The sequence below is a fragment of the Rana temporaria genome, chromosome 1 (assembly GCF_905171775.1).
Source record: "Rana temporaria chromosome 1, aRanTem1.1, whole genome shotgun sequence".
Lineage (NCBI taxonomy): Eukaryota > Metazoa > Chordata > Amphibia > Anura > Ranidae > Rana > Rana temporaria.
The window spans coordinates 503,252,239-503,265,360 of NC_053489.1; positions in this window are offsets into that span (position 1 = coordinate 503,252,239).

The following is a 13,122-nucleotide window of genomic DNA, read 5'->3' on the forward strand; positions in this document are numbered from 1 at the left end:
TTGTGTATTCATTCATTGCAATAAAGAAAAACAAAATGTATGCAATCAGTTTTTTGCAAATACACTGTGTTGCTTTGATTTTATGAATTGATATCAGTTTAGATGAGTTTTATACAGAAAATTGAATATGTTGATCATGAGACACATATGTGAGTGGCCTTTGCTAACCTATTTCTTCTAGATGTCTATATGCTTTGGGATACAATATTTTGACCTGGAATTAGTTTGGCAGTATGTAAAGTTATAGTAAGGATAGTGGAGTTAGTGTAGTAAGTAGTCTAGATCTGCATACAGTATATGCTTTGGGTTAGCAAACCAGAAAAAGTCAGAATAGCATTCCTTTCATTTATGTTATGACAGGTTTTCTTTAAATACATTGATCCTTAAAAACAATTTAAGTTTCCCACATTCCTATGTATCAGTAACTATATAAATGTATTTGTAAAACTTGTTAAAGGCCAAGTTAACCTTCTGAACTTGTTACATATTACATCCATATTTAGGGTGTAACATGTTCTCCACCCCCCACCAGACCCCTCTGCCCCCCTTTCCTGTGACAGTGGATGGGGGTTCTTCTCCCTGCAGCCGCTGTCACATTTTAAAAACAGCATAACTCAGTGGGGCTCTGTTCACCTAGCAATGTCATTTATTCACAGAGATCTGCAAATGAAGATACTACAAGTCCCAACTTCCACCACAGACAATGACTTGTACTTATCAATGAACTTTTAGTATGTTAATCAGTTCATTGACTATTCCTGCAGTTCAGTAACTGTATGCCTGTATGGAGGTATGGAAAGATAGCTATGTTGAGTGTCTGCAGGACACTGACATTGCACCTGCAATCCACTGATCATGGATGCAGTGATTTGCAGGCTCAAGTGTAAAAAAAACACTAAAATGTAATTTGTTACCTGCAAAATCATGTGGTTTTATTATTTATATAATATAGCGGAACTTAGGGCCTGATCCTCAAAAGGGATACGCCGGCGTATCTACTGATACGCCGTCGTATCCCTGTTTCTATCTATGGAACTGATCCACAGAATCATTTTCACATAGATAGGGAGAAGATCCGACATGTGTAAGGGACTTACACTGTCGGATCTTAGGATGCAGTACCGCAGCCGCCGCTGGGGGCATTTCTCGTCGAAATTCCGCTTCGGGTATGCAAATTAGCAGTTACGGAGATCCACAAAGCTTTTACGCTTCGTTTTTTCTCTGTAAGTATTAGTTTGCCGTCGCAATATTAGGTCTTCTTTTACAAGGCCTAAACTGTTTAGGCCTTGTAAAAGTAGACCCTTCTATCCCGCGTCGCTGTCTTTTTTTTTTTTCAATTTTTTTTTTTCCGCCGCAACTCGTATTTTTTTTTTTACGCCCGTCGCGATTCTCAAAACCTGGCGCAACGTAAAACTGCGCAAAGCACGTCGGGAAAATGATGTCGGGAGCATGCGTAGTACGTCCGGCGCGAGAGCGCGCCTAATTTAAATGGGACTCGCCCCATTAAATTAGGAACGCCTTGCGCCGGCCGGATTTAAGTTACACAGCCGAAAATTTCTAGGTAAGTGCTTTGTGGATCGGGCACTTAGGTAGAAATTTTCCGGCGGTGTAACTTAAATTGCAAAAGTTACGTTGCGCCGGGTTTTTGAGGATTATGCCCTTAGTCTTTAATTTTAGTTTAAAAATTGTTATTAGGTTTTAAAGTATATCAATTAAGGCCTGAAAGGACAGAGACTATCATCTGTATCCCAACAATCACCCAACTGTAGAAGGTGCAAGATAGAGCTCACAAGCAAACTAAAGTGGAGCATTTTCCCTGCAGTGGCCCCTAGTGGTAGAAACACATTTTTCTGTTGTTTAACCACTTCCCCCCTGCCCGATGACTTTTTACGGCCACAATGTGGCTCTTAATTGCCAGGAGGCCATCTATATACAGCCTCCGCTTCACTCAGGTGCCGATGCACGTGCATGGTGGCCGCGATGTCCGCCAGACACCCGCGATCGGCAGTCACAGAGACAGGGACATGAATCTGTGTGTAAACACAGAGATCCACGTCCTGTCAGGGAGAGGAGATTGATGGTGTGTCCCTTGTATATAGGGATAACCATTGGTCACCTCCCCAGTCACTCCCCTCACCCCACAGTTAGAAACACCATGCAGGGCACACATTAACCTCCCTGGCGGTATGATTCTTTCAGAAAAAAGGTGCTGAAAGCGGTACCATTATTTGCAAGGAAATTTGGCGTTTTATACTGTAGGCCTGTAATTTTTAGAAATAACTCACTTAAATCTGACCAAACAAGATTCTAATAGGCATCCCGGGTATGAATTTTTTTTTAAAAACAAAATTATAAATTATAATATAATAAATAATTATAAATAATTATAACAAGTAATAATATAATTATAATAAAAATGATTCAATAATGTAATCAAATCAAAATCACTGAAATTTGCTCAGTTGCAGAATTGTCGCTGTCATTATTTTTTTTTTTATGACGAATTTTCCCACAAATCGCTATCGCACAATTCTGCAAGTGATTATAATTTATTATCGCTGTTTTTTAGCTGCTCTAAAACTATTTTTGACATAAAGGGACACTTTTGGTTGCTATGGACAATCTACAGTTTACAGGCAGAAAAAAAAAGTTTTTATTATATAAAAGTGCATGTAGGGCACTGGGCAGACCACTAGGGACAAGGGGGGTGTGTATTTTTTACATACAGTACTGTAATCTATAAGATTACAGTATACTGTATGTAATGTGTTTGTTTACATTTTTGAATTTGGCGCCGTTCTCCGCTCCCGTGCGTCGTAACGTCACAGGGAACGGAGATCTGCGTCACACAGAGGCACTGTGTGAATCGAGCGAGGTCCCGCTTGCTCACACAGCGTGGTGGCATCGCTGGATCCAGGGACAAGGTAAGTAAACACTCCCTGTGGATCCAGCGAGGCAAGCCCGAGTCTGACTCTGGGTTACCGCTCGCAGCAGGAAAATCTAACCCCGAGTCAGACTCGGGAATACCGCCAGGCAGGTTAACCCTTGCCTTGCCCCCTAGTGTTAACCCCTTCCCTGTCAGTCACATTTATACAGTAATCAGTGCATATTTATAGCACTGTTCGCTTTATAAATGTGAATGGTCCCAAAAATGTGTCAAAAGTGTCCGATGTGTCCACCGTAATATCGCAGTCCTGACAAAAATCACAGATCGCCGCCATTACTAGTAAAAAAAAAAAAGTCATAATTCTATCCCCTATTTTGCGCAAACCAATCACTATATGCTTATTGCGATTTTTATTGTTACCAAAAATATGTAGAAGAATACGTATCAGCCTAAACTGAGATTTTTTTTAAATATATATTGATTATAGCAAAAGTTAAAAATATAGTTTTTTTTCAAAATTGTCGCTCTATTTTTGTTTATATCGCTAAAAAAAATAAAAAAATACGTAGAGATGATCAGATACCACCAAAAGAAAATGCAATAAAGTGGAGTTCTGCGCACCCTAACACGCAGACACGGTGAAAGAAAATAAAAAAATACAAATCTGTGAAGACGTGAAAGAGAGCACATAAACGCTCAATGTATCAAGTGTAAAAAATAAAATAGATATAAATATCCAGACTTCAAAGTAAAATAAATTACGATCCAATAAGGGTCACCAAGATAGGTCAATACCTGTGATAAATGTCCAAAGTGAGATGAAAAATATGTAAATAATGATAATCAAGTGCTAATGTTCATATAAGCTGCCAGAGAAATGTCACTCATGTGTTCTCAAAACAATCCAATAAAAGTGTTGCCAGACGAGTGTAATAATCCTTCCCCGGGCTCCCGGGACTCTTACCTCCGCGTAGATAATAGAATGCCTCCACTATAGGTGTCACTCCCGATCCTCTGTATACAGGCTCCACCAATCCTACTTAGATAACCATGGCCAGGTCCTCAGTATCTCCAGATAATGGGTATGTCCAGGAGGAAAGCAGGGGAAACACAAAAACAAAGGAGGGGACTCCAATCGTGAAGTAGTAAGCACCAGAAATATTTAATAAAGGAAAAAACTGCGCTTACATGCGATCTGACAGATAACAGCAAAGAAACTTTTAAAAACGAGCGGCGTTTCAAGCGCCTGTATACGTCACTCCAGGTGTACGTCCTCCCGTCCAATCCCTACGCGTTACGACACGTGTCACGTGTCTTCATCTGGGGAATCCGATTGGCGGTAGTGGTGTTGTTTAAATATCCAAGCGACCGGAAATAATGCCGTGGCCATTTTATTGGAGTCCAATACATAACACGGATTCTGCCCATTCATTACAATGCATAGCAGGAAGTGTCACTGAATGGGACGCCGCGGCTTAGAAGTCACTGTAGTGACGGCTCACATGTCCTTATTTATACTCATGTAATAGGCCATAATAGACAAGAAAGGGTAAAAATAAACATGGGTATGGTATGGAGAAATAATAAATATATAAAAAATATGTAAAAAGAAGCACATAAAATCATCAGACTGGGACAAGTGGAGCATCGTCCTGCAGGACAAAAAATAGCAGCGCTTCTTAATCATCAAACAGTGGATATGAAATCCTAAATGTATATATATCTCTCCGAACCCAAAATGCCATGTAATAAACATTAAAAATATATTAAATAAGAATGTATTTAATGAAAAATAAATGTATAAACTACTGGGACGGGTAGAGAATAAAGGTAATAAATGACATCGTTAGAAGCCATAAATACCTATAAAAATATTAAAATATAAAAAATATATATATATATATATATCCACAAATAGTGCTGTATATATATAAAAAAATATAAAAATATATATATATAAATCCATAAAAACAGGTAATATAAAAATTTTAAAATAATAATCAAGTAATGATAAAATATATGGAGGTCGCACACCTAGTTTGTCGCATGATTAATCACATCTATGCATAATAAAGTATCACAACAATATGGATGATCATAGTAATGAACATGGGTGAATAGGTACATACAGGGTGGAATCAGAAATTACTCAGGAAGCAGTTAAGGTCAAATTCCACATTCATTCCTCCTGGTACTAATGTTCGCATACAGTGTATCCATTTGGATTCTTTTTGACTTATTGTGCGAATCTTATGGCTCCCTCTCCATGAGGGATTGTACTTTTCAATCCCCCAAAATTGGAGTTGGGTGGTATCTCGATTATGGACCTGGTCAAAGTGTCTAGAGACACTATGTTTAGGGTAGCCATTAATGATATTATCTATATGTTCACCAATCCGTACCTTCAGGGCCCTTTTTGTCCTCCCAACATATTGTAGATTGCAACTACATTGTAACACATACACAACACCCTCAGTGTGACATCCGATAAAGTCCCTAATCACATGGTTTTCCCCTGTGTTTGTAGCTAGAAACTCAGTGCGTTTCTTTTGGAATCTCTGTGCCTTGCGGCATGCCTTACAATTCTTACAGGGGTAAAAACCCTTTCCCGAAAAGAACGTATATCCAGGTTTAGGTGGTGGTTCAACTACCGTTTGAACAATTAGGTTTCTCAGAGTGGGTGCTCTCTTATAAACTATCCTCGGTTTCTCTGGAAGTATGTGCCCCAGATCTTTATCCCCTTTCAAGATGTGCCAATGTCTCTTTATCAATTTGGCTACATCTTTGTGCTGAGAATTATAATCGAGGATGAGCACCGGTGTAACTTGTTGTGAATTGCTTTTGGGTTTATTTTGTAACATCTCATTCCTATCAAGTTTCCTCACCAACTCTATTTGGTCATTGACCCATGGTTCTTCATATCCCTTATCTTTAAATCTTGAACCTATGATGGCTGCTTGTAGTATAAAATCACTATCTTTCGTGCAATTCCTTCTCAATCTGACAAGTTGTCCCCTGGGAATATTAAAAAGCCAAGGTTTAAAATGACAACTGTCCAACGAAAGATAGCTATTAGTATCCACATTTTTAAAAAAAGTCTTAGTAATGAGCTTGTCATTTTCTATACTGATGTTAAGGTCTAGAAAATCCACAGATTTCTCATCTATCTTCCACACTAGGGCGATGTTCTTGTCATTTCTATTGAGTCCTTCCAGGAAATTCTCAAGGCTCTCCCTACTCCCGTTCCACAGGATAATCAGGTCATCTATATACCTTTTATATAGAGATAATTCCACTGGAGTATTCTCATAAATAGCAGATTCTTCCCATAGTGCCATAAAGGCATTCGCCACACTAGGTGCGAATTTAGCACCCATGGCAATTCCAATTGCCTGATTATAATAGCTTTGGTCATACCAAAAATAGTTAGACTTGAGGCAGAAATCTAGGCATTTGATGAGAAACTTTCTCTGTTTACAAACAAGACTGCTAAAATTTCGTAAAAGCCACTTAGTGGCGAAGCAGGCATCATGGTGTTGTACAATGGTGTACAAGGATGTAACTATTTTTGGTATGACCAAAGATGTGCCATTTTGGGTTCGGAGAGATATATATACATTTAGGATTTCATATCCACTGTTTGATGATTAAGAAGCGCTGCTATTTTTTGTCCTGCAGGACGATGCTCCACTTGTCCCAGTCTGATGATTTTATGTGCTTCTTTTTACATATTTTTTATATATTTATTATTTCTCCATACCATACCCATGTTTATTTTTACCCTTTCTTGTCTATTATGGCCTATTACATGAGTATAAATAAGGACATGTGAGCCGTCACTACAGTGACTTCTAAGCCGCGGCGTCCCATTCAGTGACACTTCCTGCTATGCATTGTAATGAATGGGCAGAATCCGTGTTATGTATTGGACTCCAATAAAATGGCCACGGCATTATTTCTGGTCGCTTGGATATTTAAACAACACCACTACCGCCAATCGGATTCCCCAGATGAAGACACGTGACACGTGTCGTAACGCGTAGGGATTGGACGGGAGGACGTACACCTGGAGTGACGTATACAGGCGCTTGAAACGCCGCTCGTTTTTAAAAGTTTCTTTGCTGTTATCTGTCAGATCGCATGTAAGCGCAGTTTTTTCCTTTATTAAATATTTCTGGTGCTTACTACTTCACGATTGGAGTCCCCTCCTTTGTTTTTGTGTTTCCCCTGCTTTCCTCCTGGACATACCCATTATCTGGAGATACTGAGGACCTGGCCATGGTTATCTAAGTAGGATTGGTGGAGCCTGTATACAGAGGATCGGGAGTGACACCTATAGTGGAGGCATTCTATTATCTACGCGGAGGTAAGAGTCCCGGGAGCCCAGGGAAGGATTATTACACTCGTCTGGCAACACTTTTATTGGATTGTTTTGAGAACACATGAGTGACATTTCTCTGGCAGCTTATATGAACATTAGCACTTGATTATCATTATTTACATATTTTTCATCTCACTTTGGACATTTATCACGGGTATTGACCTATCTTGGTGACCCTTATTGGATCGTAATTTATTTTACTTTGAAGTCTGGATATTTATATCTATTTTATTTTTTACACTTGATACATTGAGCGTTTATGTGCTCTCTTTCACGTCTTCACAGATTTGTATTTTTTTATTTTCTTTCACCGTGTCTGCGTGTTAGGGTGCGCAGAACTCCACTTTATTGCATTTACTTATTTTGTGTATTGTAAACACTTTAGGTTTTGCAGCACCTATTCCTACACAATTTTGTTTAGGGTTTTTACATTGAAGATCTATATTAGCGCAAAAGCCCTGTCACTTTAACCACCAAAAGAAAGCTCTATTTGTGGGAAAAAAGGACGTCAATTTTGTTTGGGAGCCATGTCGCACGACCGCGCAATTGTCCTTCAAAGCGTGACAGTGCCGAAAGCTGAAATTTTGCCTGGGCAGGAAGAGGGTATATGTGCCCAGTAAGCAAGTGGTTAAGAGCTGCATTGAGAAGTACAGTTTTGCTTAAATTGTATTCAGGATTTGCTAGTCTTCAGCTAAGAGAACTTGAAACAATTTAAGACTTTACATAAAGATTTAGAAAACTTCATGTTATATAGTTTGCATTTCATATCATTTCATATCATATGATACTTATGATACTTTTAATTTTTTTTATTTTTTTACAGAGATGGGTGATCGCTTTTCTCTGCAAAGCAACAACAAAAAGTCTGGTGCCAGGGGACTGGGACATGGATCAAACTGGGACCAGTATAGGATATCCTGAGAGGGACAACAGCAGTTGTGTGGCTAAGCACACCAGAAACGGTGTGAAAAGGGCACAAATATTCAGAAGCAACCACAACTAGAAGCACTAATCTGGATCACCTCATATGGAAAAAATCTCAGATAGAGTCAGTAAGATAAAGTCATGAGTCAATTTATTGAACATGGTATAAAATGGATGATATCCACCAATTAAAAATCCTTGCCATAAAAGAAATGGTTGTGCAACATGAACCACTGTGTGGAGCAATGCTGCGATGGAAAACTGAATGCCTCATGTGTCAAACTCTATCAGCCATGTGGGGAGAGCGGGTGGATGCAGAGCCATATGGGGAATCAATTGCAGAGCTATGTGGCAAACTCGTAGGTATTTGTAGAAGTCTGTGCGACATAAGTGATAAGTGTGGCATAAATCTTGAACGAATTTTAAATGGTTACCTACGAAGAGATAACTGAGGTAATGTATACAGAGTGAGTCCCAAGAGTGGAGGTCTAAATCAGGAGATTCTAGGTGTAGGCATGACTGCATTCCACACTCTGGAGGTAGCTGTCAGAGTGTCCATAAAGAATTTGTCATGGTGTTGACGTAAAGTGGAGAAGCTAAGTAGGTACTTGGTGTTAGAACCCAATACACAAGTTTCAAGCTGTTTCCAGGAGGTGTCTAATGAGTTGGCCCACAAATGTTTAGTTTGTGCTAGAATAGTAGCTTTGTAATAGAGAGTTATATCAGGTGCTCCCATACCCAAGAACTTCCTGGGAGCATAAAGGATAGAGGAACAGATGCAAGTTTTTTTTTCCCAGATGAAGGAGTTGATGATAGTTTGTATATTGCGGAGATGTGATAAGAGGAACAGTATAGGTCATTGGTTCTCATCCTGGGGGTCGGGACCCCCTCGGGGGTCAAATGACGATATGCCAGGGGTCACTGAATCCTGGGCTGTTTCTAAAGCCTGTAATGCTCTCCAAGCCTTTTTGCAGCTGCCCGGCAGGGCAGTCCCTGGAGCCTGCTGGCACCCACTCAGCCTCTTCACAGCCACCCATTTAGTTCACGGCATGGCTGGGGCAGAGACTATAGGTCAGCTGACTGTTAAAGAATGAAGTGGGAGGGGCTGAAAGAGACCCTATCTCCTGATTTTGGCATAGGTTTCACTGCTGCCAGACACCACAAAGTCGGAGACAGAGTGAGTAACACTACCTGTGATTATAGTTGCCATTAAACAACAAGAAAGACGGCTAGAGAGAGGGATGGGGGAAAAAAATTAGGACAGAGAGATAAAAGGCAAAGAAAGGAGAACAAAGAGAAAAAGTGGTACATCCTAAAATGTAGTATAATGGGATTTAATACTGTATGAGTGGAAGGGACTCAAGGAGCGCTAAATGTCCATGGGTTAGGGGCACAAGTTACTTGTCTTGCCTTGGGTGCCGACAACCCACGCTACAAAATAATTTTACTGTTATGGGTCCCCACAAATTGGGAAATTTTATCAAGGGGTCACGACACTAGAAGGTTGAGAACCACTGGTATAGTTAGTGTCCTGAACATGTACACAACATGTGGGAGTAAAAACATTTTACAGAGTGCTATACGGCCTGCCCAAGATGCAAATGTAGTTCTGAAAACCTCACACAGATTAGTCAATTTCATTACAGAAGTGGTATAGTTATGCCAGAGAATTCCAGTGCTTGGTGACATAAATGAATACCCAGATATGTAAGAGAAGTGGTTGGTGCCAATGAGAATAGTGACACATGTGAAATTTGTGTTTTGACATAGCTATCTAGACAAAATGGGATCATATGAGATTTTGATTGATTAATTTTGAGATCGAGAACGAGATCCTATGAAAATTATGTAATTTATGCTGCAGTACAAGGAGGGACATTTGAGGGTTTGTTAGGGACAGTAACACATCATCTGCGTATAAACCTATCTATCTCTATGTTTCAGATAGAGAAAAGAGCTGTGTGTTAGTGGGCGTCCTGACTCCCGTAGTCCAAGGGAGGGGGCGAGCATGACACTCCACACCAGGGAGAAAGCCTTGCATTACTGTGTGAAGTTACAGACAGAAGAACAAGAAGTGAGGATTTCTCATAAGAAATAAAGACATTTAAAAGCAAAATCGAAGGATGAGGTAAGTGAAGTAGAACTGCACTAAGGTAAAGGAAGCTATTTTGGAAAAAAAAATGTACCTTTACAACCCCTTTAATGTTGGGAAAATACATTTCTTGCATGCATAATATATTGCTTTTTTGTAATATAGCTTCTTTCCAGAGCATAGCCCTCTTTTGGGGACTATTAAGTCCCTTGGCATTTATAGTTGTAATATTAATTAGCATAGTGAAGGCATATATTGCTGTATGAGGGCATGATGTAACCATATGACATTACATAGGATAGGGTTTGTAGCATGAGTATAGGTAACATCTTGCGATACCCTGTGAGATAATGAGGCCTAAGTCAACTTGTACATACGTCTTTTAGCATCAGTTGAATAAGAATGTAAGTTACTGTGAAACTTAAGAACAAACAAAACAAGGAAAACATACAGAAACACAATTTGCCTAGGTGTTCATAGCACACAACTCGTCTGGGGAGCAGACATAAACCAGGATTGGTGCCATGTTACAGAGGGGAACCAAGCATGAAGTGTGGTCTACCTCGCTCTGAGAATTCAGTGCGGATGAGAGGACCAATAAAAAACTAGTCAAGCTCATTCTACTGTTGCCCAATTTGAGGGGATTCTGGAAAGAGGGCTGTCGCCTATGTTTTGTGGAGAAGCATGAGGCATCAGCCCCCAGTTGTGTAGTTGCTTAAATCCATCCTTGGGGGTGAGAACAGAAACTGATTTGCCTTGATATGTAATTAGGATCTTAGTTGGAAAACCCCATGAGTAGGTGATATTATTATCTCTGAGGATCCTAGTGATAGGAGCAGAGTCCTGTCTTCTTTGAGCTGTGTAAGCAGAGATGTCTGTGAAGAGGGAGAGTTGATTATAAGGCTCTGAAAGTGATTTCATGGAGCTGACAGCTGACATTATACAAGCTTTGACATGAAAGACATAGATGCTTGCTAGTACATCCCTGGGGACAGAGGCAGGAAGGTGTTTGGGCTTAACCACTTAAGACCCGGACCTTTATGCAGATAAAGGACCTGGCCAGTTTTTGTGAGTCAGCATTGCGTCGCTTTAACTGACAATTGAGCGGTCATGCAATGTGGCTCCCAAACAAAATTGTCGTCTTTTTTCCCCCACAAATAGAGCTTTCTTTTGGTGGTATTTGATCACAATTTTGAAAAAATATATATTTTTTACTTTTTGCTATAACAAATATCCCCAAAAATATATAAAAAACATATTTTTTTCTCAGTTTAGGCCGATACGTATTCGGCTACCTATTTTTGGTAAAAAAATCGCAATACGCACAACATTTATAGCATTTACAAAATAGGAGATAGTTTTATTGCATTTTTATGATTTTTTTTTTACTACTAATAGCGGTGATCAGCGTTTTTTTTCATGACTGCGACATTATGGCGGACACATCGGACAATTTTGAAACATTTTTGGGACCATTGTCATTTTCACAGCAAAAAATGCTATAAAAATGCCTTGTTTACTTTGAAAATAACAATTGCAGTTTGGGAGTTAACCACTAGGGGGCGCTGAAGAGGTTAAGTGTGACCTCATATGTGTTTCTAACTGTGTTTCTAACGGGGCTGGACGTGTGACATCATTGATCCTGTTTGCCTATATCAGTGAACACGCGATCAATGACACTGCCACAGGGAAGAACAGGGAAGGTGTGTTTACACACACCTCTCCCCGTTCTTCTGGAGGACCGATCGCAGGACACCGGTGGTGATCGGGTCCGTGGGTCCCGCGGTGCGGTCACGGAGCTTTGGACCGCGTTGCGTGCACTTGCCGGTGGCGCGCGCGCGACCCCATGGCTGGGCTTAAAGGGCCACGTACAGGTACGTGTATGTGCCCAGCCGTGCCATTCTGCCGACGTATATCGGCGTGAAGGGGTCCTTAAGTGGTTAAAGATTCTGTGGGTTCGATCAATATTAAAGTCCTGTGGACTGTGGTCAGGGAGCAATTTCAGGAAGAGTTGCTGAATATAAGGTATCACATCGCTGTTGGGGACTGACTCTGGGTTCCCCTGAACTTAATATTGTTCCTTCTTGATCTATCTTCAAGGTCATCGATTTTATTTTTAAGTGTTTGAATTTCTTCTTCCTGATTCATGTGAGCATCAACTAGCTCATTATGTGCTGTTGTGCATTCAGACATCTGCTGCTCTAGTTCTGAGGTGTGTTTTCCAATATGATCAACTTGAGACTGTATCTGCATCACTGATTTATGAATTTCTCTCTATAAATCTCTCTTTAGGGAGAGTAACATGTTTTTCAGTGAGTGCTCTGAGGCAGGGTTGTATGAGGAGGGAAGTGCAGCCAGTGTGTCTGTGTCCCCAGTTGCACCATCCTCCCCTGCATACGTGTCCCATTGCTGCTTCTTTTTATTTACATGCCCTTTCATGTTTGGAGAACCAGAGGGGGAAGGAGCTGAGCATTTAGACACCTCTCTTGAAGGGAGGGGGGTCTCCATAGTGTCTTCTTCAGCGTCTGAAGGGAGATCCAGGGAGTGTCTAGCAAGAGAAGTGCGGTGTGTCTCCCTGAGCTGCGCTCCAGTGCCATCTTGTCTGTTTCCGACCCCAGTCTTAGGGTAGAAGTCTGTAAGCCTCCTGGAACCATTCTGTTTGTTCTTAAAGGACATGCTGGGAACGATCCCGGGGGAACAGGTCCGTTGATCGGCAGGAGTGAGCGGTGGCAGATGCAGCTGTGAGTTGCTGTCTTTCTCCCTGCTGTGAGAGAGCACCAGTCTCAGGCGGCCATTCTTGGCAGCGGCCAAACAACTCCTTCAGCCTCAGATCTTTTG